Genomic DNA, 24,140 nt, shown 5'->3' with positions numbered 1-24,140 from the left:
AATCTGTAATGTTAGAACAGATTATAGAGCCCTGGCTGGAAGCTTACAGGAAGCTGTAAGGTGCTCCCATACTCCTACAACACAACAGCAACCAGCAGACCACACTGCCTGCATGTGCTGCTGAAAAGACATTTATGGCTTCACTGAATTGTTCCACCCAGGCATGGCTTCTTTTCAGTGCCCCCAAAGCTGGGGCTTGAAGAATTTAAGCAGCTTCTTTTCAGCTTCCAGCTGTGACCATCCAATTGCTTTTAAGGACTGCAGAAAATGCAAGACAGTGGGAGCTGGAGACAGAACAGCTGTGGCACAGCTCTGACAGAGCCTGTCTTGAGCTGAACCGCTTTATGATCCTGATCTGATTCTGGATTGGATTTGTATGGAACCTACCCCTGCCCAGCTTTCTGCTGTCATTGCTCAAGGAAAATGATCTGCTTAGCACCAAACCCTCCTTCCTTTCCCAGTTAAACTGGCTGCTGTAAGGGCTAACATGCCCAAGACGCCCAATGCAGAGCTCACATCCCCTTGAATTTCACTGAGTCTGAAGGTCTCCCTTCAGCCTATAAAACACCAAATGAAAACCCAAAAAGCCATCCTGTCCTGGGGCTGGCTGTTCTTTGCCCCTGCCACCCCTGCTTCCCACAGGGGCAGCACAGCTGGAGCAATCTCGGTTCCTCTCTTGTGGGAAGGCAGCCGGTGAGTATTCCTCTGGGGGAACTACACATGGTCATTTTGCTCTTAGCTGGAGTTGGTGGCTGAGCTAAAACCAAGTGATTCAGAGTTTGAAGAGTGAATCAGAGTCAGGCTCTGGGAGCAGTTTCCCTAACTCTGCACTCAGCTAAACCTAAGGGCATTGCTCTGGCTTGAGGCTCAAATTAGCAGTTTTATCTCCATTGGCTCATCTCAGGAAGTGGTCAGACATGGTTTAGTTCAAACATAGCCAAATTTGCTACTGGCCCAGTACCTTGGCTGCTATATGACACTGTCCTGCAATTTCAGTGGCTTTGGGGTCCCTCCAATGCCTAACACCCAAGCTGACAGATGGAATTAGAAAGTGAAACCAATCCTCTGCTGGTTTTTATTTGGCCAGACATCCCTGCAGAAGCACCCAAGTGTTAGAGGAAAGTGGCCCCTCCTGGGCTCTGGGGGGTTCGGTCACCAGGCTGAAGTTTGGACAGCACAGAAGGAACTGAGGGGCTCAGAGCCTTGTGTCACAGCTGGATGTGGCTCAGGTGGACCTTGCTGGGAGCTGTTGGAGTCTGTGCTGGGGCACAGCTCTGTCATGGCTGGCACCAGCTGCTGGGCAGCTGTAAACCCAAAACTAGAAAAGCACCATAGGGCCAGGAAAGCTTTTTCAGCCCTCTCAGCATTCCCTCCCTCACAGTGTGGAGGCACAAGCCAAGACCAGCCAGGAGGGACTAGCTCTGTAGTAAAGAGGAAATGCTTTGTCTTTGAGCCTGGCAGCCTTCACATTGCTGGAATTTGTCTTAAAATGGGGAAAAAGGTTTTCTCTGGAATAATATTTCCTTAGACTTGGTTCAGCATGCCTACAGTTCAGAACAGATGTGTTTGGTTTTATTTGGCTGAGAAGTTAGGGGGAGCCTGGCATGGCTGGACATGAGGTTGTGCATTCATGCTGTTCATGAATTCTTTTGTGAATATATGGAAAACATGTATCATTATTTCAATTCCTGGTGCTGGAAACAGTGCAAATAAATGACTGTGAATCAGCAGAAGGTGAATCAGTGTAAGGTAGCTCCACTGCCAATCATTTAAGAGCACACACATGATATGGACAGTGATCTGGCTATTCAGAGCAGACCTTTGAGCATTGAAATCCAGGGTTTTCAAAGGAGCCCATCAGAATTAAGTGTCTAAGTCCTTCTGTTATCACTGGGAGGTGGGTACGTGGTTCCTTTAAATACTCAGCTTAGCAGAATACCTAAGTAACTTTAATTAAATATTTAAATGAGAGCAGAGTTCCCCTTGAGTGCCTGGGCAGCACATTCCTAGCAAGAGGCACAGATTGCCTCTAGATGCAGACCTACAGCCTGAACCAGCCCCTGATTATGCTCACTTCAGTCTCTGCTCATGCTGGAGAAGAAGGACATGAGATGCTCACCATGTGAGAGGTCAGACAGGCTCAGGATGGTTTCTATTTGCTGTGCTGAGGTGTGAAGTGACTCTTTTTTATCCAGCAGTAAAGCTGCATGTTTCTCGAAGGTGAAATGCTCACCCAGACACTGATGTTCCAGGTGCTGCAGCATCCCTGACTACAGAACTAGTGGGAATTTTTGCAGTCTATTGATTTCCTCCCCACTTCGCTTCTGTGCTCCCTTGGGCAGTGTGCATGGACTGGTGCTGTGGATGTCAGCAAGACAAGAGTTAAATGCTGATGTCTTACCTTTGAAAGCATAGTAGGAGATGTAGCTCTGATCTTGTTCAGGATCCTGTTGCTGGCAGCACAGCCTGCTCCAATTACAACACAAGGACTGAAACAAGGCCTGGACTCTGTCTGTCCCCTGCTGTGGTGGTGGCAGTGTCACTGCTTTTTGTGGTAAGTAGGGCAATTTCAGTGCCAGTCACCTCTCTGAATGCAGCCTTGCAAAGACATGTGCAAAGTCATTGATTTTTCTTTAGCCCCAGTGTATTTTCCCTCTGTGAGATCATGGAGCTGGCAGGACAGCCCTGCCTGCAGAGGATTTGCTTCCACTTGGGCTCCAGCCAGGCAAGACAGGAATCCTAAGTGCTGCTTTGTGGCTCATCTAGAGCAGCCAACCTCGGTGCTTTCTTCTCCAATTCAACCTCTCAGCACAGGGTGGCCCTGGGGAATCGTTGGCTATTTATCCCTCTTGTGTGGGTTCACCCAGGGCAGGAAAAGGAGGAATGGAAGCATCTTCCTCCTGTGGGTGTGATGGTCATGTCTTGAAGGCCTGGCAAAGGCTGTTGCACAAGGCAGCGCAGACACACAAGCACCTGAGGCAGGAGCATTACCTGGGATGCTAACCCGTCTGCCACCAAAGGGTCTTCATAGTTCTGGGGGGCCAGGAGTAAAGGTGGGGGAATTGAAATGAGGAAAGGTCACAGAAGAAGTGAGAAACAGGCTTGGGAACTCAGTCAAATTCCCAAATGGCAAGGCTCCCCAGAGCTGCAGGGCCTTCCTGTGCTGCTTCTGCGTTCAGGAGCTTTGCAGTCCAATAACAACGTCTGCAGGTGACAGCCCTTGATCAGACCCTCCGACAGACTTGTTAAGGCCATGCCTGGAAGCCATGTACAAATCTAACCCCCCTGGTGATAGGCTGTGCATGAGGGAATTGTACTGAAGGATTACTGGCTCCAAAGGCTGCTGGAGGGTGCCAGGAGCTTATCATTGAGGAGAAACCACAGCCTGACCTGAAATTCCTGCTCAGGCATGAGCATGACCCTTCTGAGGTCCTGTGCTGTGTTACACAAATGCATCTTCCAAAATGAAAACTTCTGGTTGCTATCAGGGGATGAAGCCCAGTGGGCCCAGTCTCCTGGCTCTGCTTGTTTCCCAGCTGAGAGATCTATACCCAGATACGCCATCAAATTCCTGCATGGCTTGTGGTTCCCAGTTTGGGAATTCAGTGTCTAGAACGGAGCAAGCAGCTTATTTGAAATCCCTACACACCACTCTGTAATTAAGAATAAGAGAGAGAATTGCTATTAATTAGCTTTCACTGACCCACTTTTGACCCTCCAAATGCCATTGTGGTGCACTAGGTCTCTGTCAGCCTCGGCTCTGGGGAGAGATTAATCTTCATTACTGTTTTGCATTAGCCTGGCTCTCTTCGTTAGTTTCTCATTAACGTTCTGGTGGGTTGGGGCTGCCACTGGAGAAGAAACATTCACAAAAACATTAGGAAATTAAACTATTTTCTAAGGCACAGTCGTGGCCCAGGGCACTGCTGCCAGACATTGTGGCCAGGCCCTGGCCATTGCAGATGGACTGGTAGCAGCAAATGGTGGCCACAGAACAGCCCCTGCTTATCCCCATGGAAGAATGCAGCTGTACCACCAGGGAATAACTGAGCTACAAGCCCAGCTTTCCCAGTAACACAGATACAATCCTGTTGCTTTCCACCTGGGATGAGAGGGGAGGGATCCAGAGAAAATTCCCTTACAGAGATTTAACCAATGTAAGGAGACCCCCTTGCCTTAAACATAATTCCAGCTGATGTTTACCAAAAGAAAGATCAGCACCAAGAGTTCATGCTGTTTTGCTGCTCTGTGACCTCCCTATGGCATCTGAATGGGGAGAAGAGCTTTAGTTAGTTTCCCTTTAGCCCATGTGTATGGAATTGCAGAAGTTTGCTTGGCTGTTGTCAGTGTTGTGGTCCAGCCATGAGAATAACACAGCAAACAAGGAATAATGGGAGGGTGCTTGTTATGAGTCCCAGCCACAGGTCACAGAGAGCTGCTGCTCCCCTCAAGGAGCAACCCTCACAGCCCATTCTGTGAAGGATAAAATGAATCATTTCCGGTGATTTGCTGGGAACTGGTGAATGAATCAATGGGCAAGTCAAGAGGGCAGCTCTCCTGGCTCCTGGGGCTGTCTGGTGTACTCAGCTCTACTCTCTGGAGAGCACAGCACATTGCTGGTATCACCTGACAGACACAGAATGTGCAGCCTGCTGTTCTCTCACAACTACTTCAGAATCCCACAAATCATTATCTAGGAATGATGCATTTCTGTACAAGTGCTGCAAATGAGACGTGTATCAGGGTTCCAGCTGTCTGTTGCAACATTACACTCAGTTTCATTGAAAACCAAGGTCCTGGATCAAGGAAATGTCTCTTTTCAGCAGCACAGTTCCTGAAACAACCTGGTAAATGCAGTCCTCGGAGGTTCTGAAATTCAAAGGGAAATAGAGAAACACAGACATATGTTTGAAAAAGAAACTAACCATTGCTTTTAGATTTCTTGCATATGCATTTGGAATATTTGAGACTGTTACTAATATTGCAGAGGCTGCCATGCAAATTTGGGAATGGGTTGCAAGTGGCAGTGGCTGGCTAAATTAGGAAACATATGGTAGAGTAGAATAGACTATTTAATTTGGAAGGGACCTACAATGATTGTGTCATTCCAATAGCCTGACTGATTCAGGTCTGAGCAAAAGTTAAAGTGTGTTGTTACATGCTTTGTCCAAACGCCTCTTAAACACTGACAGCCTTGTGGAATTAATTGTCTCCTGGGAATCCTGTTTCAGTGTTTGACTACCCTCTCAGTAAAGAAAAGCTTGAAGAGTGTAACATTAACACCAGTGTGACTGGGGTAATGTGAGAAAGTTGGGAAGGATCTGGATGTGATGCTTTAAATGTGTCTCAGTGTCACTGGCAATAACTTGCTTCTGGTGGGCCAAGAGCCTGGAAAGCCAGGGAGAAGCAAGTTGTGAGGGAAATGTAGGAACTCTTAGGTTAGCTGGCCTGAGGAGGTTCAAAAATGTGACAAGTGCCTGTGTGAACGTGGGACATGTTACCTGTGAGGGAACCTGGATGGAAATCTATCCGTTTCAAGCTATTTCCTCCTTTCTTCACTGCCCGGAGTGCCCTGGGGCTTTGCCATTGCTCTGAAGGGTGGTTGTTGGTGCAGGCACTTGGGACTCCTCAAGGTGTGCAAACACAATCTTCAAACTTGTTGCTTGGACTCAAAGTTTCGATGTTTGGACACATCAGGTATGTGGTATGTTCCTAATCTCCAAGTGGATGAGGGTAGTTCTGATGATCAGGTTGGAGAGGTAGGTACTCACCACTACATATTTCAATGTTACCTTGAACAAAGGGCTGAAAAATGTGATCCATTGTCTCAGCAAACATTCCTGCCAGGGAACATATTTGCTAGATTGCTGGTGAAAGCAAGATCTGAAGGGATGTGAACTCACTCCAAGGTAATTTTGTTTACACATTTCAAATACGTGACTGCAAATAATTCTGCTTTCTGCTCTCTCTGCTCCTGTGGAAGCTGTGCACTGGGAAGGAGTTTCCTGTCAAACTCAAAGACTTAATTTCTGTCTTAGCAGGAGCTGAAGGTCTGGACTTATTCAAACTGGGGTGGGGAAGACAGGGCCTTTTGCCTATGGAAAATGGAGCTTTTCCAGTGCTAGCATGCTGCCCAGGGCTCTTGATGGTTGTTTGAATGCGTGAAGCAATGCAGCACCACAGGAACTGCAGCTGGCCAGAGGTTCCCCCAGAATTCCCACTGAGAGCTGCAGCAGTGTTTCAGACTACCAGAGGGAGTATTCTTCATCAAACATGGCCAATTTCAATCACAGCAAATATTTTCCTGTTAAAAGGGAACCTTTACCCACATAGGGTAACAGTTGCAACATTAAAAAAAAATCCCTCTGCGAGATGAAATACACAGCTGGAAATACACAGCTTTCTACAAGGGATAGAAATAGCACTGGCAGAGAAGCAGCTGGAATAAGGACTTGTCAGGTGGGGGGTGTTGAGATCCAGGATGTAGTTTTGGAAGGAGGAGTACTGCTGCATCTCCCAGCTGCAGCAGCTGAAGATGAGGTAAATGCAGCGTATGTCAGAAATGTCTAGACAAGGTGGAAAGCTTATTACAAGTATTGGGGAGGTAAAAAAAAAAAGAAGAAGGGAAGAAGAAAGAAGAGAAACAAAGAGCCAGTAGATTGCATGATTATACGTTGCCTAAAGGAGACAGGTTGAGATTATATAATTCTCCAGGGAAACTCTACTTGAAACAATTATGTGTTCAATTGGGTGCACTATGTTAGGGTTTTTAAATTAAAAAAAAAAAAAAAAAAGAGGCTGGATGTTCAAGAAAGTGTGGAGGAGGTAGTGAAGTGCTGAGCAGAAAATCTTTTTTTAAATCTTTATATGTACTGCATAGTGGGGGAGAAAGAGACAGCAGAGAAAAGGATGCATTTGACACACGTCAGAGATATCAACAGCTCCAGTGACAATTTTAAGGAAATTAAATGGAAATTAAAGGGAAGCATTTTAGAGCAGAAGTCCCAAAAGCACTTAAAAATATGGAACATCAGAAAAGCTCAGCATTTGCCAGCAGTGGGGGATCAGCTCCTTTCAGGGCTGGTGTGCAAAGCACAGTGGGCCAAGCCTGAGTCAGCTCTGAGACACCAGGACTCAGCCTGATGCACATCAAAAGCTGTGCTAGAGTGCAGGAGAACCCCCAGGGCAGACAGCTCCTTCCAGCAGGGAAAAGCTCTGAAATCCCAGCATCCTGTAGAAAAAAAGGGAGAGAATTGGGACGCCTTGACTTCCTTATTTCAGTTTCTCATGGTTTTGCAAAGTAATGTAATACAGCGTTGTGTGTGCCCAGGGGTCCTCCACTAAAACTCATCTGTCACTTGGCTGTCATCCCTTGGCTGTAGCACCATATGGCCTCTTCTTGTCCAGGACAGTGCTTTCTTGAATTTCTCTGCCTTGCTCCTTTCAGTCCCTGCCTGTCTCAGGGGTATTTTCATCCTTCTCATTTCTGACTCACCAGTGACAGGGGCAGGTGTGATATGATGCCCCTTTCCTTCCTTTGTGCACATGATCCCAAAAATCAGGCCACCCCTGTAGCCTGACAGAGAGAGGATCCACAGAGATGCACACCAGCATCCAAGCAGTGGAACAAGGAGTATGTTCTGTAAGGAAGCAGAGGAAAAGACACCAGTGTGTTTTCATTTCCTCAGAAACACATCCCAAAAAAAACCCCACAAGAGGGTGAGTCATCCATAGATGATATTGGCCTCTCTGAGTTGCAGCTGCTAGTTTTTAATTATATAATTTTAATTTACCAATAAAATAAAAGAAGGAAGGAATGATGGGATAGGATGAATATCTTTGTCTCTCCATAGCTCTATCCCTTTTCCAGCATGCATGCAGGAGACTGATTGTTGGATCTGAGGTCTTTAAGCTATGAGCTGGTCATGCACATGTGAATTTCCGTCAACATATCTGCAGGCTTCAGGTACAGCTTTGTGGGACAGTATAAGATCATATATTTGATGAAAACTAATGAAAATAATTATGAAAATAATAATTAATATACTCTCTTTTTACATAACTACTTCAACATTAGTCAGTATCCTTCTGCTGAAGGGTACAAAACTGGGAGGAGTGGCTGATACATCAGAGGGTTGTGCTGTCATCCAGAGGGACCTGGACAGGTGAAGAAATGGGCCAACAGGAGCCTGATGCAGCTCAACAAGGGGAATTACCAGATCCTGTCCCAGAGGAGGAACAGCCCCAGGCACTGGTACTCTCTGGGTGCTTTTCAGCTGCAGCAGCTGTGCACAGCAAGGACTCAGGGGCCCTGATGGACAGCAGGCTGTCCAAGAGCCAGCTGTGTGCCCTCATGGCAAAGAAGGCACCTGACACCCTGGGCTGCTTTAGGCAGAGCAGTGCCAGTGGGAGGGGAGATCCTTCCCCTCCACTCAGCACTGGTGAGACAAATTTGAGGTGCTGTGTCCAGCACTGGCCTCCCAGTGTACGAGAGATGTGGATATAGAGGAATGAGTTAACAGCAGGTTCAAGATTAAGAGGAGAGGCTGAGAGGGCTGGGGTTGTTTGGCCTGGAAAAGGGAAGGCTCAGAGGCAGATCCTGTCAAAAGACACAAACTGAAATGCAAGAGGTTGTATTTAAATATAAGAAAAACGTCACTGAGAGGGTGGTCAGATATGGGCACAGGCTGTCCAGAGCAGTAGTAGTTGGAGATACAACCTGACTGGACATGATCCTGAGCCACCTGCCCACTGTGACCCTGCTCTGAGCAGGACATTTGTGCTGGATTATCTACAGAGCACCCTTCTGACCTCAGTGGTTCTGGGACTTGGTTCCTGGTTCTTACCACCGGATGAATTATTCAGCTGTCAAGGAGTGAAGATGATCTCGTGAAGAACTGAAGCAATTCTGTGTTTGACTTGAAGCTTCCACTGGGCTGGGGGGGATGAGCAGAGTCAGACCACCAGTCTGTCGACTGGACAATCCCTCTTCCCTTTCTGCCAAGGTCTCTGGGCTGGGTGGGGCTAAAGTGGTACCTTAGAATCACAGAATCACTGGGTTGGAAGAGACCTTCAAGATCATTGAGTCCAACCCAGCCCTAACACCTCAACTAAACCATGGCACCGAGTGCCACATCCAGTCTTTTTTTAAACACATTCAGAAATGGTGACTCCACCACCCCCCAGGCCAGACAATTCCAGTACTTTATCACTCTTTCCTTATAAATTTTTCCTAATATCCAACCTATATTTCCCTTGGCACAGCTTAAGACTGTGTCTTCTGTCAGGTGCTGCCTGGTGAAAAAGACCAGCCCCCACCTGCCTACACCCACCTTTCAGGAGGTTGTAGAGAGTGATAAGGTCACATCTGAATCTCCTTTTCTCCAGGCTGAACAACCTCAGCTCCCTCAGCCGTTCCTCACAGGGTTTGTGTTCCCAGCCCCTCTCCAGCCTCTTTGCCTCCTCTGGACACACTCAAGAGTCTCAGTGTCCTTCCTGAACTGAGGGGCCCAGAACTGGACACAGCACTCCAGGTGCAGCCTCACCAGTGCTGAGTACGGGGGAAGAATGTCCCCTCTGCTCCTGCTGGCCACACTATGCCTGATCCAGGCCAGGAATAGATAATGGGCAAGAATGGAAACCACCCTTGAAACATCTAGTGCACAAATTTCCCTGGACTGTTCTCACATCATTGAAGTGACTCCTGTACTTTGCACTTGAAACTGGATCAGGTTCTGCTTTTCCTCTTTGTTGATATACACAGTGAATCAGAATGTCAACCTCTCACCCTGTTGGGGTTTTCTTTGTTGATTTAAACTTTTAATTTCCATCTGAAGCTATTACATATTTTGACTGCAGAATGGGGAAGGGCTGCTACCCTCATGCCATATCGATCGGGCTGTAAAAAGGTGCCAGAATGACTTTGCTGTCTGACCTACTGCTGTTATTTCTGATGGCACTAGCAGTGCTGTCAGAGAAAACCAGAGCAGGGGAAAAGGCTAGAAAATCACTCTAGAGAGAAAATTGTGGTGTCCAGAGATGATGGGATAGGAGTGCTCCAGTAGAACACCTCGTAACCTGCTCTGCTGCCTCGCTTGCCACCTTGGTGGGATGTCAGGCCGGACCTGGACATTAATGAACACAAGGAGGCTTGAATGGTGCAACTGTTAATTGCAGACAACTGTGGGAGTGATGATGCCAAGATTGTCACTGTAATGCCAAAAAGATCCAACTGGAGTGCTTAAAATTCAGTCATGTAGGATTGTATTTAGAACCTGTTCTCACCTCTCATGGTGGCTCTACGCAAATCCTGCTGGATTATCATCACTCTTCAAAGCCAAGGACACATCTGAAGTTCCTAAATTCGGGTAGAATTTTAGACTTTTTTTCTCTCTAAGCACTGGTTGTCTCTGGTTTATCCTTTTGTGTGCTGCGGTCTCATCTTACACATGAGGATGTTGGAGATCCTCTGCAGTGTGCCCAGACTCTGCTTCCCAGTGCTGAATGGTCTCGCAGGTCACACCATCCCTGCCTGGTAGGGGAGGTGCAGGAAGCTGGTGTCAGGAGAGACAACCTCTTCTGCCACCAAACATTGCTGGGGAAAGCTCTGTCTCCCCTGTATTCTGCTTTGAAATGTCTGCTCAGGGCAACACTGACTCCAGAAAAGGCTGTTCCCTTGGATGAGGGTAAATCAGTGCACAAAAATCCCTCCCTTCCAGCTGACACCCTGTGCCATTCTTTTATGCTTCTGTTGGCCTCAGTGTTTAATGCATAGTTCCTGAATAGGATGTGCAAAAGGTAGAATTGCACCAACTATCTCTTCCTCAAAGTGTTTTCCTGCTTCTGCAGGAGCTGATGCCAGGCTGTAGAAGAGAATAGATGGACCAGGGGGAAACCTGGCCCAGTGGTTTCATCAGCCTTGCATTGAGTTAATCCTCTGAGGACTTGAAGGGAAATGTGAAGTGGTGCCAAGACCTGGGGTGAGAGCGAAGCTTAAGGGATGAGTCCAGCTCTTTCCTGAATCAACTCATGGCTTCCTTAGTCTGCCCTCTGATAAACCTGCATGTGAGTCCATGTACTTTAACACTGCTCAAGAGGGAATACTGCAGAGGTGTGTCCAATGCACACAGGATATCCATGGGGTAGATGCAAAGGTGCTCAAGGAATGGCAGACTCCTCCCAGACTAACCCCAGGCCATGAGAAGAGCCCTTGTCCTTGCTCAAGGAGTGAGTTGTTGCTGGAGGAGGAGACCATCAAGTGTTTGTGGGGGTTAAAAGTGGAATGGAAGTCAGGCGTGGCCCCACCAACAGAAGTGTTGGGTTTGAGACAAGCAGCTGACAAACCTCTCAACTGCTCCATCAGAAACAAAATGTTGAGGTTTCCCCCCATTATTTTTGCAAGAGTGACCCTTGATTTTCCATCAGGATCATGTTACATCAGCAGTCAAAGGTCACTACAAGTACCTGCAGCCACAGCCTGCAAACCTGCCCCTGCCAAGATCATCCTGTTCTGAGGCAGCCAGGGTCTCCCCAGAGTCTCCTGGTGGCTGCTCATGGATAGGAAAGACCACATAACAGCCCAGTCCTGGCGTAGCTTTCAGCCCTTTGGGTGCAAAAGGTACCTTTTAAAAGAGGTTTAAAAGCTGCATTTTCTCTTTTCTGAAGAATTTGGAGAGTTCAGGGTTTTTGGTTGCTTGCTTGCCTTTTTTTTTTTTTTTTTTTTTTTTTTTTTAAAGCAAAACAAACCCCAAGTGCTGAATTTCAGGTGAAGAGCATTGCAAAAATAATAGAGGCCATCAAAACACAGCCCTTATTTCAATTGCATTTTTTCCTAGAAAACTGTCAAAAACCAACAATTTAAATGTACTTTTAAAGAACAAAAATGCAGATTTTGTACATGGCTACTCAACTAGCTTCCAGTTTTCCAACTGAAAATGTAAAAATCATCTTTTTCCAAGATTCTGGTGGCTGACCTTGTCCTGCCCAGGCAGTTGGGCCTGGTAAGGCTTTGAGGAAATTAACCTTGCCAAAGGCAGTCTCTGCCTCAGCACCACTTGGGCCATTACCTTTTTCTTGGAAAGCCTTGCTTTAACTTCAGCTCCCTGGGCTTATTCCACATCCTGCTGCTGGGGCAGGGGGGCTGATGTTGGGTGTTGCTTATTAAGGCAAAGGAGTACAGGGATGGGGATGAAGGAGGAGGTGGAAGTTGATGGAGTTGCTCTGTGCTCATCCCTACGAGCCTGTGGGCTCATAAGGAAACATGCAGAACTGCATGGGGCCAAATTGTCCATCAGCCATGGGAATGATTCCTTTGCTGTAACTTTGACCATGGGTACCGAGCTGTGGCTGGAGGAAGAGCTGCTTCCTTGACTATACTCAGCTACTGAAAATGGTGTACAAGTGACTTTGACTTGTCAAAACTCCCTGAGATTCCCTGATTCCTCCTACCTCATACTCAGGGCCAGGGCACAGTCACTGGGGAGCAGAGGATCTGGCCCTGAGTGGGTTTTTGTTTCTTTGGGTGTTTCAGGTGCTCTGTCTCAGCGTTGTCACTGAAGGCACAAGGTGGTCCTCAGCATCCCAGACAGGGAGGAGCACCGTGTTAATGAGGGCTCTTCAGTGCAGGTGCCCTGCATTGCAGCTGGCTCTCCTCTTAGCAGAGCTTAGGAGCTGCAGGGGATGATGCTGAGTGTGAGGAACAAGCCTTTAACTCACTGACGTGCATTTGGGCTCGAGCAGTGTCTCGGTGTGACACGTTTTATTGCTTTAGCGGCCTCTGGCTGCTCAGTGGAGCAGAAGGCTGCTGGGGTGTGTTGTTCTGGTGCATTACTCTGAGTCCCTGAAGGACCTTACCCAGGCTGGGCATCCCCCAGCAGCAGAGCTTGCCTAGGGCTGGGAGCTGCTGGAGAGCAGGGCAGGGAGCTGTGTGCCGGCAGGAGTGGCCATCAGTAGCCAGCTTCCTATGGCCATCTTCTGGAGACTCAGAAAAAGGGGCAGGGGAGACAGTCCAGTATTTGATGGGAGCAAATGTGAAATTTTGCCAAACTGTTTCTTGGCTTTCCTGCCTGTGTGGGGTCAGAAGGATGTTGAAACTTCAAAAAAGTGAGGGAGTGTGCGGGTGAGCTGGACTGGAGGCTTCACGTACACATGCAGTCAACCCCTGTGGAAGCGGCTACAGGATCTGAATCTGAGAATTCGTTGTGTAATTTGTATTCCTGCACATAAGTAGATACTTCTATATTTGGCATGAGGAAAAGAACTCCAGTGTGAACACAAGAGAATCCCATATGGCTGATCTGAAAAGAAAATGTGGAATATTAAGTTGTCTTTAGTGTCCCTAGTGCTGTATTTGTACTCTCTGTCCTTTGGAAGAATAGAGGAGACAATGCAATACCTCTAGTGCAAACCCCTACCCTCAACCCAAACCTAACAACAAAACTCAACAAGAAACCCCAGCCAAACTAAATAAACACACTTAAAGAATGAAACTCTTAGGTGTATGGACCAACCTGGAAGTTTTAAGATGGTGACAAAGCACTGAGTTGTTAGCTGAAGAGGCAGATGATTCTTTCTCTCGAGTGAATCTTTCTGAAACATTGAAGACCTTTATAGCTGTAAATACTCATCCCTCACAGTTGGCCTTGCATGTCACTGGGAGGAAAATACTACAGCTTTTTAGTGGGTTGATCCACTTTGTGCTGGTTTCTCATGGAGAATGAAAGAATTTTTTCTAAACTTTGAAGGTCAGTCTCCATGGCTGGCCAAGAATCTGGAGCTAAGTGATAAATGGGACATATTTCTGTTCTGTAGTGTTTTTTCCTAATGCTGTAAATAGTTTTGTAGGGTTTGATTTCAATTTTTTGAGACATTTTTGTTTGTGTTTAAGGACCAAAGTGCTCAAACCCAGATTTGGGAACAGTTTCAGCTAAGAGGTGGGATCAGTGGTTGGTGGAAATATCAACCATAAGAAACTGGTTTCTTGGTTCTCGTTTTCAAAGTGAGTGTTTTACTTCTGCTGTTGGTTTTCTTAAAATTGTGGCTTTATTGAACTCACTTTGCCTTTTGGAAGGTGCCTTGGGTAGCTGAACTGCAGAAAAAGCCAATGTCATTGGGCTGTAGAAGGGGCTGGAAGATTTAGAGAAGAAATGCAGTCTCCTGCATCCACAGGTTTAACTGTTTGGACCTTTTCTGCCCCCCAAATACACTCCCTGCTCCTACAGCAAGTCAGCAAGGGCAGAAAGTAGACTGGTGTTCTCTGTAACTGGGTTTCTCTGTGTTTCCTTAGCTTTGCCAAGATGTTTGAGCTTTGTGGCCCAAACCTCTGGGAGGTGAAGGGCAGTAGGAAATGCTTGTGTGCATGGATCCAGTTGGAATCTGCTGCACAGGGTAGAGATGCTCAGCAGTGTCATCAGCACTGTGCTAATAACACAGGGTGACACCCTTTGGGCTGGCAGGAGCTTGTTGGAATGGTGAAGCTGGATGTTGGTGTCCTGACTGCAGAGGAATCCTGCTTGTCTGCCCACTGTTCACAACATGGGAAGGGACAATTCCTGAGATGCTCTGTAGGGATGGAGGGAAGTCAGATCTGGAGTGGTTTAAGCTGTCTTTTTTTCCCTCTGTAAGCCTGTTGAACATCACACTGTGCAAGCAAAGACTTATTGAGGAGGAGGGGTTATTAGAACACATTTCAAAAAGAGTTGAAAATTGAGCATATTTGGATTTTAGTGACCAAATTCATAGGACCCGATGCCTCTCCAAGCTAGGATGGAAGAACACAGCCATTCCATTCACCCACCAGTGGGGCAGGTCCAGCTGCTCCTGGGTGCCAGCAGACTCGTGCCACAGAGGTGTCCTCTCCTGGGTCCCACAGAGCTGCACCAGAGCCAAGCTGTGGTCAGTATGGGTGCTGCTTCTTGGCAGCAGAGCCAAAACTGAAAGACAAAGTGCTTAAGAGAGAAAAAACAAAATTGATTTCTCCACAAAAGCACAATGCTTAACATAATCCTGGCTACCTTGTTTTGGGGAGGGGAACAGCATGATTTTGGGGCTGCATAGGCTGGGGAGCAGGGACAGCACAGCTGCAGGGTGAAACTCAGCCTCACTGTCCTCACCTGTCTGGAGTTCACCTTTTATTTCTCCTGAAATTCACTGCAAAGGGTCCTTGTTCTGTGTGATCCTTGTGCCTCCCACTCAAGGGTTTGAAGAACACTCCTCCTCCTCCTCTCCAGCAGGATGGGTACTGCTAGACTGACCTCACTTGAAACCAATTCATTGCTCACCAAGGCTGCGGCTGCCCGTGGGGTCACCTCACCTTCTCTTGTGCTCCTGGGTGACTGTTCTTGGAAGGATTTGAGCTTGTTGTCTGACACAAGTGCTGAGCTGAATGAGTTGAACAGGCTGCTCTAACTCACATCAGACATGTCCTTCTGCTTTGTCTCTGAGGACACTGAAGGCTGCTTTACCACCAATAGCTCCTTTCTTCTAGAGTTTTTCTGAAGTCTTTGTCTTCTGTGGCAGCTTAGGTTTAAACATCTGGTGCTGTAAGTCACGTAGAAATGTGTTTCCCATCCAGTCAGTCAGCTTTATGGTGTTTAAATGTCCTCATAACATCTTCTGTTAAGGCTTCAGCCTGAGGTAGTATCTGTAACTCAAGTAATTCCCAAAGAATTATTTGGTGCTGATATTTTGGTCATCAAGAGCCTTTTTAATTGAAAGCCTTGGCAGTGTAATATCTCAGCTCCCTGGTATCTCCCTGCCCATGGTCTGTGGTCCCACAGGGCTCAGCTCAGCTCAGTGTCCTCCTGGCTCTCCAAGAGCTGGAGGAGAGCTCTCCACTGCCACACTGATCCAAGCACTTGGCAGAGGCACAGCCTGTTTCTAAAATTGTCTCCAAGATAGTTTTCCATGGATTTGCATCTCCCAGACAGCCGAGCCGGGTGGTATTTTATATGGTGTCATTGTTTGTTTAGCTAATGAGGTAGGGAAAAACAAAGGGCTGGGATCCTTGGCTCTATGAAACAGCTGTCAACAAGCAGCCCCGAGAGAGCAGATGGGCAGGGACTGAGCAGCCAGGGCACTGAACCGGGGCTCTGAGGGATGGTTTTGATTCCTGACTCAATACAGTCATAGATGAAATGCAAAAAGGATGCCTCAGCCCAAAGAGAAGAGGGAGATGCTGGGAAATGTGCGCTTTTCCTGGTGCTCTCTCAGGGAGGAACTGCTGCTGGAGACAAGCTTTGGTCTGCCACTGCTCACCTGGAAAGAAGGTGAGCCCTTCTGCAAGCATTCCTAGAGTATTCCTTCTGGAAGACCTTGCCCACAGAAGGGTGGATTCCCACCCTCATGCCTTGTGCCCTACTGGATAATCTGGGCCATTCCTTTAGTGGTTTTTATCTGATGCTGAGGAGCCTGGAGGAAAGGCCCTGCCCAGAGGAGCTCTGCTGGAGAGCAGAAAGCACAAGGAAAACAATAAAATATCTTCCTGTAGCCCCCCTTTAGTTTGTCATTTTGACTTCAGATGCAAGCTGCCATCATTTCCACATGGAACAGCCACATGAAAAGCACCACTAAACACTTCTCTGAGTTTCTCAACAAGAAACACAGCAGCTAAATATATTTAATCTGTGTGTATTGTTCATCTTGGCTTTAATTTCCTGTTCTCAAAAGGTTTAGGAATTTAAACCCATGAATCATTACTGAAGCTGTTAATGCTTGGAGCCTTTTCCAGAAATGGAGATAAAGGAACTGATATTAATACCAGCTTAGCACAAATTCAGCCAGAACAACTCTGTGAGAAGTTCTTGCCATCCCAGAGATACCTCTTGGTTTCTAACCATGACAAAAACTGCTAAGAAGTGGGTAGGTGGATGAAATAGTTCTCCCCCAGGTAAACAGTATGCATCCATTAAAAAAATATCTCTGGTAGGTTATGGGCTGCCTCATCTCCATTTGGAGACCTCCAGAGCACTGTGCTGTTCCTCTGTTTCTAAAATTGCAGCATCTATTGAAGCAGGGATTTTTCAGAGTGCAGTCATGAGATTCCTCTGGGAATGACCTCCTCAGGAGGTCATGCACTTACTCATGTTGAATAAAAGATAGGAAGAAATCTTTGCTCAGTTCCATTTCACTGAGCTGTCAGGTGGCTGCTTTTATACCTGTAAGATCTGCACAAAGTCCTGATCTGAACAGGCTCCCAGATATACCAGAAACAAGGTCTGGCTTCAGTAAGGGATGGTGGCTTACATTTCTCTGCAGATGGAACAGGATTTGTCATAAATCAAGTTATTCATCTTCTTTCAAGAGCCTGGTTTGTCTGGAAGACCATGCCAGATTTCCTTCAAATCCTCTGGGATTGAACAGTGAAGGTCAAAACAGGGAAGTCCAGGAGGACTCATAGAACTGTCCTAGCTAGTGATAGTAGTCAGAAGTGAAGCAAAAATTATGTGGGGACTGTTTTTATATTTTTGTCTTGACTCTGGTTCTGGAATGTCAAAGAAATAGAAAATTACTGAGATGGGAAGTGACTTCTGGAGGTCTTTTAGTCCAGCCCCCTGCTCATTGCCTGGTTGATAATATTGATAAATGTGAGTGTTTAGAGGAAGCTGCCTCATTCTTTCTTGTTTGATTTGTACCTTTGGGTAGCATAAAAGCATAGAAACTACAAGGTAGCTGCAGGAAAACATTTGGAAGGAACACATTTCATCCTCCTTAGCAAACTTGCTCTTCTCAGGATAGAAAAGAAATTGCCTGGTTTTTATCATTTGTCTTCCTCCAGTTCCCTCGGGAAAGGGAAGGCCCCGCTGTAGAGGAGGCAGTCCTGCTTTGTCTTGCTGCCTGTGCTGGGGGTGGGATGGAGAGCTGCTGCTATAACTGTACTGGGAAACTGTACTGGGAAACTGTACTGGGAAACTGGACTGGGAAACTGGGCTGGGAAACAGTGCTGTAACTGCAGCCCTTGCTGTCCAACAAGTGTATGGTGGGAGGAGGAATGGGGATAAGGGCCAGTGGAAGAGCAGTGTGTTGTGGCAGCTCAGGAATGGGCTGGCTTGGGAAGGGCCTAAATCTCCAGCAGGACATGCTGCACCGAGTCATTCCATGACCGAATGGTGATGGAGCTGCAGCAGGTTTGTGCCAAGTGAAAGCAGTACCCTGTTTGGGAAGAACTGCTCTATTTGCTTGTATATTTATGAAAATAGAGGTGAACTCTAATGAGAAATGAGGACATGCCTACAAATACATCTGTAGTTTACATTTTTCTCTTCTAAAACTCTGTCTTTAAAATGTTAGAAACATACAAAGCAAAATGCTAAGAAATGCATCCCCTGGGAGCTGCAGCTCCCAGTACCAGAAACGGTGGCTGAGGGTGTTCTTTGTGGTCCTTTCAGCAAAACACCTGTGAGCACATTCTGGGGAGTTTGGATTCCCTCCAAACTCCCAGCAGAGCCCTGTGACATGCTTGCTTCTCATGAAGGAAAAGGCCTCTGTCTCCTTCTCGCCTCTGTTTTCCATCATCAGTGAGCTCGAATTTCTAAGGCTGCAGCCCATGGCTGTATCTCTTCCTTTCACAGAGTGCTCTGGAGCCACTCCTGCCCCTGGAACGAGCTCACTCAGAGCCAGAAAGCATCAGGCTCTGTCGGAGCCTCTGGGGCTGTCTCTCCATCTGTTTGTTTAATGACGCGCAGCAGCCTCATCTCCGACTTCTCCCCTCAGGACAATAATCCACTCTGATGTTTAGGCCAGCCAGCTATTCTTCTGAAACCAGACTGCAGTTGGGGCACTGTAGGCCAGAGAATGCTTGAAAGTCCTTTTATGAATAGCTTTACAGCTCAAAATGTTTGTCTGAGATCTGCAGGACACGCAGAATTCTTGCTGGAGTTTGCCTGCTTGTTTTCTGCTGAAGGAAGGGATGCACCTCAAAATCCAGATATACTGATTCCTGAGATCACTGAGTGAGAATGGCAAAGCTTTAGTGAAGAGAGACTTCAGTGAAGTGCTGGTTTCAAAATCCTCCTTTGCTTTAATTGCTTGGCTTCCATGGCCTTTGGTGTGAGAAAATGGAATGGCTTCTTTCTATGGAGGAAAGAGTGTCAGAGGCCCTAATCCTAATGCTCAGGTGGTACTAGTCTGAGTGAAATACCCCCCAAGAAAGGAAACACATCCAATGATATGCTTTGGGTTTAGTGCCCTGTTAAATAAGGGGAAACATACCCTTAGGATCAAAAAAGAAAATATTTTTCTTTCCCATAACCCATTGCTAGGTGTTCCCTTTTGTTTTGGAGGTGGAGATTGTGTGCAGGAATTCCAGCATGTTGTGTCTCACATTGTGTCTCTCAGGCAGAACAAAGAGCTTACCCAGCTACTCTGGTTCTGTGCATGAGCCCTTGGACAAAAAGGGGTTCTGTTCTGCCATGTGCAACCAGGGCACTGCAAACAAGAATTTCTGAAGCAGGTGATATGACCCTAAGGTCTTTTGTAAGCTCCATGTGCTCTTGGCTCACCATGGGACCAGGAGAAGATGCTTCTGGGGCCCTAGAGAAAGAGGTCTGGGGATGGCAGGGGCCACTCCACCTGCTCTGCCATCGAGAAACTCACACCAGCCAAATATCCACATCCGAACATCTGCAGTGGCTGGCAGAGGCAATGCCAGGCTGGATGAAATGCAAGCCCTGAATTACAGAGACAGATGGAGCGGGGTAAGGGGGAGGCATGGGTCAGAGGAAGGCAGCAGCTGATGGTGCAGGCGGCTTTCTCCAGGGCGAAGGAGCAGGAGCAATTTCCTTCTCGGAGTCAGCCGTTACCCAGCGTGGTGCTGAGCACAGTGGGCACCGTCCTTGCGAAATTGCCAGCAGTGCATTAACAAAAGCCCTAATGAAGAACAGAGCGGGGTTATCATTCACCCAGGAGCTGCAGCTCTGCCAAAAGAGCCACGGATGAAGAACGCAGATGGGAGCACGTGTCTGCACCCACCCACCCGTGTAACTGCGGGATGAGTGCCCAGGGCGTGCTGCCCTGCTTGGGTCTGCTGTCCTCAGGGCTCCCATACAAAAGCTTCTCCGTTTGCTTGAGCCTGTGTTCAGTCAAGGAGCTTGATTTCAGTGAAACAAGGTCAAACCCTCCTAAAACCAGGAGCTGAGGGCAATTTTGAATGCTTGAGTTGATTCCATTGAGGGGGATCTGGGAGTTTGAACATTTTAAGATGCTTCCACTTAGGGCATCATTAATTGATGGTGAAAGTCAGGGCAACTGAAGGCTGTCCCCATCACACGTTTGTGAAAGAGCGAGGAAGCAGGACCATGCTTGCTCACAGTGCCTTTGGAGTGGGAAGGGCCACAGATGGGTGGGAGCCTTTCCATTTCCATAGCACAGCATCTCATGGAGTTTACTCACTGCAATCAGCTTTTCAAACTCCTCCATTTGCATCCTGATAATAGCAGACCAAGGCGGTTTTCTCTATTATAAAACTCTCCCTCTGCTCCGCCTTATTCAGAGGTGTTCAGGAAATCTGGCTCTTTCCCCTCCTCTTCTCTGCTCCCCCAAAGCGCTTTTCTTTCTCCAAAAGCAGCATGTTGCATCTTTCCCTCGCCCTGGCAGATGGATTTGTATGATTGTGTGTGCTCGGGGTTATTGCTGCTACCTGCTATTTTAGCAGGAAGAGCCCCCGCGTGCAGGAGAGAACAAAGCCCGAGGATTCCCGAGGTCTCCATTGATGCAGAAGGCACCGAGCGGAATGTGAAAGAGATAACAGAGACACAGCAAGATCCTCCTCCATCCCTCCCCCTCCCTCGCCTCCGATTCAAGGAGCAGAGGCTGGTTTGTGAATGAGGAGCCGGAGCTCGTTCAGACGGAACAAATACCAATAAAGGAGCACAATAGCGACTGCTCCCGAGCCGGAGCCGGCAAGGAAAAGGTAGCAGTTCTCAAGAGGGGGCTTATTTCCCGAGGAGTCATTGGTGCATGACAGATGGAAGGAACTAATAAAATATTATGGACTTGCAGAGCTTTGATCTTCCTGCGTTTTTTCATTTTCCCCCTTCTTCCCAAGGGTACAGGCTGTGTTATCTAAATGAATAGGGTGGAAATCTCATTTGGAAAAGGCTACCCTGGCAGCATGGCTCGTGGAGGGAATGTCAGCAGCCTGCTCCAGCACCGTGCTTTGGTGCAGGCTGGATTTTTGCATCAGCAGGTTTTCATCACTTTTGAAGCACCTGTACCCCTTCCCATTCTGTTCCCAGTGTGTCTTTCTGCCTGTTTGCAGGTCTGCTGGAGCAGGAGTGGGATAAGAACAGCCATTTTGCAGCTCTGTGCTCATTTTGCAGGTTCTGGTCTATGTGCAAGAAAGAGTAAATGCATTTTTGGGGTCAATGTGCTTTCCTATTTCTATTCCAATGGCTGCAGCTCACAGGCACCCAACAGCCTCGAGCTGGGGCCCTCAGCAGCCTACAGCTTTTAATCTAATTTTCTTACTGTGACTAATCTTTAGGGTGGATAGGTGTGAGTTTTGTCTCTGTGGCTGTGAAACAGAGAAATCTGTTTTCTTTCTCGAGAAGACACCGTGGTAAGAGCCCAAGCCCTGGGGCTTGAATGGAGAGCAAGAGTATTGGCTGCATGCAGAGTCAGCTCCCTGGACAGAGACCCCTCCTTGATTTCGGGCAGTCTCTGCTGTTGTGTCAGTCTGGCTGTCTGCACAGACGGCTTAGCAAGTCACTGCAGGCTTTATTACTGCATAGGATTAAACTGGGATCATTTTCTCCTCTCCCCTTAAGAAAGGGTGCTTGTGAGTGGCTCTCTTGAAAATGCTTTCCTTGAGTTACCTGGTCTGACTGCAGAATTACTTCTTTCCTGAGCCCCTGCCTTGGTCTTGTCACCCTCGCTTGCCTCCTCTGAGCAGCAGTCCCTGCTCCACGTGGCCATGGCAGCTCTGTCACAGCCATCACTCACAGGGGCCAGTCCATGCCCTGGCCCTGATGGATGTCCCAGCCTGGCAGCACTGTCCCCTGCCTCGGCCCCTGCTGCCAGCCCAGGTGTAAACCCCCTCACCATGGTGAAACCATGACTTCCCCATTGTTCACCCTCGTTGTTTTGCCCGTTCCAGCCTATGGAAATAGGTGCTCTGTCCCTGAAATGATGGAGTTAACAACACTGTGAGGGTCCTGCATCACCAGACCCCGGAGTTTATGCCTGAGAAAAGTTTGAATTGGCCTTGAGGGCATTATTGCCCCTTTTGTACAAAGACGATGACGTAGCTCTGTGTTTTAATTCCTGGAACAGAGGTGGGGAGGTGAGGGCTCTGCTGTATGTAGAGGGGAAAACTCAACACCCTTGTTTCAGCTTTTATTATGAGGCCTTTCTGTTCCAGATACTCTATTTTGCTTTTTTTTTTTTTTTTTTTTTTTGGTCCATGCATTTATTACATTCCTTGGCTGGTCCCATGGGCACTTAAATCACAATAGCTGGGGGCCTCTGGATTAGGGTGCAACAGTAAATCTGCAGATGTACAACCATGGACTTATTTCCAGCTGTGCTACAGATCTGGCTTGCTTGGCTTAGTTTTAGCAGAAAGCCCATGGTTCCTGCTTATTTTCTAATTGGTTATTGCCTTGACTGAGCAGAGTGGAGGGAAGGAGGGACTCTGCCCCTAGGTGGGTGCAAAAGGGTGTCCATGGCCAGGAAGAGCCAGATACTAAAGGATGCAGGTGATACCCTGCATGGGGGTCCAGGACTGGCTTGTCTTTTTGGTTCATACTGTTAAACACTGAGAAACCTGATAAATTATGAGTTAAAATGGCTCTTTTGTCCTTTAAATTTAAGAGCAAACTAGGGAGGGAGGCCTTTACAGATTGAATGCTTAAAATAATACCTTGAGGGGTTTTATTTTTTTTAAACTTGGTTTGCCAAAAACTCTTACTAAGACTTTTTGCACTGATCTTGGACAAGAAAACATTGCAAAATACCACATTCTCCTTAGATGATAACATTGTTTCCTGCCCTGCTCTAATACCAGCCTATTGCCTCAATTCCTGGGATTGCTTCAGTCATACGTTTGTGTTCTCCACTGGGCTGGACTTTGACACTTCCTACTGCTTTTGGGGGCCTGGCTGAAACTGCTCCAAGGCTGGAGGCAGCACAGCTCAATGTTTGCTTGCTCCTCTGGACCTAAATCCATGTTCCCATCTGATAATCCTGACATGATCCCATCCCTTCACCTCCAGAGAGCCAGCTGGCATATGTAAATCAACCAACTGGATTTATAATTGCCACATGGAAGTGACAAGTGCCAAAGCTGCATCCCTCAGCTATCCCCCAGGAGCATCACTGAGCTCTGGAGTTCAGCTCCTCAGAGATAACACAGTACCTTCTGCAGACAGATGGGCTTTGATTTCAGAACACCCTGCTGAGAGACTGGTGGCTCTGGTTGTGTCTGGAGCAGATGTATCTGCCTGGAGTCCTGTGTTAGCTGTTACCCCACCCCCCAAAGAGATAACCTGATTTCTGCCTCTGTTGCCACTTCAATGTTCCTTTCAGACCAACGTGATCCAAAATCCACCAGGCATGTTGGGGTGGGCTCTTTGGGGAGGGTATTTTGCATGCAAACGAAGCTGGTGTCAGACAGAAGGTTGGTGAGCCTCCCTGGGTGTGCTGTGGTGACCCTGTCATCCCTGGTAGCCACTGTCCCCATGTGGTGCCATGGACCTCAGCCTGGCTTTCCTAGCCCTGTGTGATGCAGTAAACCAGCATCTCCTCTCAGCAGAGGACCAGAAACTGGCCTGACTACAGCCAGAGGCACAACCAAAAACTGCCCCTCTTCCCAGCTCCTGTGTCCCTGCAGGGGCTGGGAGGGTTTTCTCCTCACAGGTTTCTGTCATATGGAGCACATCAGCTCTGTGTGCTGTTTACTGCCTCAGCTGCTCCAGAAATATTTCACAGGGGGAAAGCTCTTGGCCAGGGCGAGGTTGAATTTTCCAGACTCTGTTCCCACTGGGGTTTCACTGCTTGCACCCTTTAGTGTGGTTATTTTCTTTCTCTCCTTGAGCCCAGGCCTCTGTTGCCTTAATTAGCTGACTGTGGATGTAACCTTGCTTGATACATGATGGTTTTGATGGGGAAATGTGAGCAATGGAGGCGGTGAGTAGAGATGCTCAGGG

General features: G+C 47.6%; 1 long non-coding RNA gene across 1 annotated transcript in view; it reads left to right on the top strand.

Moving 5' to 3' along the window:
• The window catches only part of LOC131582044 (uncharacterized), a 74,916-nt gene that overhangs the window by 44,797 nt on the left and 5,979 nt on the right, over window positions 1-24,140 (top strand). The window lies entirely within an intron of this gene.

The sequence above is a fragment of the Poecile atricapillus genome, chromosome 9, assembly GCF_030490865.1.
Source record: "Poecile atricapillus isolate bPoeAtr1 chromosome 9, bPoeAtr1.hap1, whole genome shotgun sequence".
Classification (NCBI taxonomy): Eukaryota; Metazoa; Chordata; class Aves; order Passeriformes; family Paridae; genus Poecile; species Poecile atricapillus.
Note: the sequence above shows the minus strand (reverse complement) of the source record. Positions and strands in the feature narration are given on the sequence as shown.